The sequence below is a fragment of the Microtus oregoni genome, unplaced genomic scaffold (assembly GCF_018167655.1).
Source record: "Microtus oregoni isolate MIOR12 unplaced genomic scaffold, Mior012 000018F_ref0000195, whole genome shotgun sequence".
In the NCBI taxonomy this organism is placed as follows: Eukaryota; Metazoa; Chordata; class Mammalia; order Rodentia; family Cricetidae; genus Microtus; species Microtus oregoni.
In genome coordinates, this window is record NW_024543077.1 from 32,833,063 (window position 1) to 32,834,906 (window position 1,844).

A 1,844-nucleotide genomic window follows, 5' to 3' on the forward strand; every position below is an offset into this window, starting at 1 on the left:
CTGGACCGCTGGCTGATTGAGTCTGTCTCTCTCTCTCTCTCTCTCTCTCTCTCTCTCTCTCTCTGTAATCCTCCTAACTCAAGAGTTGCCAGTGCAGGATCATAGGCATGCATGAGCACACCTGGCTTCATTCATATTCTTTCTCCAACTACTCCCTCATACGTCAGAGCCATCCATCAGTGAATCTTTCTTCCATGTAAAATGCATCTGGGTGTCTCCACCTTCCTCCTTCCTCATCCCTGACCCTTGAATGCACCCCACAGCACCCCTACGGGGCTTCAGCCAGAGCCTCTTCTGCCTTCACTCCCTCCCACCTGTAGCGGGATCTCCTGGTGATCCCTTGGGTTGCAGAGACTACCTGCTCCTCTAGGGGGTCTCCCACGGCATGCTCCCTCCAGAGGCCCCTTTTCTCTCCCTTGCTCACCCTGCTCCGCCTGCAGTTACTTCACTCCTGCCTCTGAAACAGAGTAGCTGTAGCAGCTTTCGCTTGCTGCCTCCCTGCTTGAGTACTTGTGTGGTCTGCGCGTCTTCTCATCCTGAGCTCGTTTTACGTGCTGCTCATTCAGCGTTTCTTACTGTTCAGGCCATAGAATCTCTCGTTTGCCTCAGGAATCTGAGATCCGCTTCACTTCCTTCACGAGATCCCTTGCTTTGTCTCTGTGCTCACCAAGGCCCCTGCCTCTGAGTGGTTCAAACTCTGAGCCTTTTCAAGGCTCACTTTGTCTTGTTCACGGCTTTTCTATAGCGCCTCTAATACACTGGACCCAGTAGGGATTAGAAAATCAATTAGTCAGTGAGTGAATAAAAAATAACTTTGCCTCTATTCTCCAGAACGACTATCTACCGATTTGACCATAGCTGAAGGGTGTGTTGATTGTGACCCACACTGAAGATCATGGCAATTGTGAGAGGTCGCCTTGTCTACCGTCCAAAGGTTAGGAAGAAGAGCATTTTGAAGATTGGATCTGGTAAATTAAGCCTGACTTTACAGACTCAGGCTCCACAGAAAATGCCTAGTCAACCATTTTCTCATAATGTATCATTTTTGAGTCTCTGAAGGGGTTGAAACAAAACTATAGGGTGTCTTGGGATATTATGTTAAGGTGTGTTACATTGGTGCTCTTGACATTTGTTTAACGATGTAAAGATGTGTTTCTTTTGTTGCTGCTGCATTTGGTTAACTCCGTGAAGCTGTGTTACTTTGCCTGTCTAAAACACCTGATTGGTCCAAGAAAGAGCTGAAGAGCCAATAGCGAGGCAGGAGAAAGGATAGGCGGGGACTGGCAGACAGAGAGACTAAATAGGAAAAATCTGGGGAAAAGGAGCAAGCTAGACAAGGAGAGGAGGATGCCAGAGCCCAGTCACCCAGCCACACAATAAGCTACAGAGGAAGAAGAAAGCTATACAGAAATACACAATGATAAAAGCCCAAGGCCAAAGGTAGATGGGATAACACAAGTTAAGAAACGCTGATTAGAAATAAGCCAGGTTAAGGCTGGGCATTCACAAGTAAGAATAAGACTTTGTGTGTGTTTACTTGGAAGCTGGGTGGGGGCCCCCCCAAAAAAAGAGTGAAAAGAAACCCATGATAGGGTGCACTCGGCAATTTTCAAAATCTTGTCACATTTGTTATCTTTCTCCTCTTGCTATCTCTACATAAACACATGCCACGCAGTCCTCTAGACCAGCTGTTATAGTGATGGCTTTATACTATTGAATTTCTGTCTATCAGTTCTTTCCTGTCCATCAGCAGGCTTTATCCACAATCATGGCTTTTAGCCACCAGGATGAGCATTTGAATTCACCCCAGGAGAGCACTGTGCCCAATTGGAAGAAGCATGCAG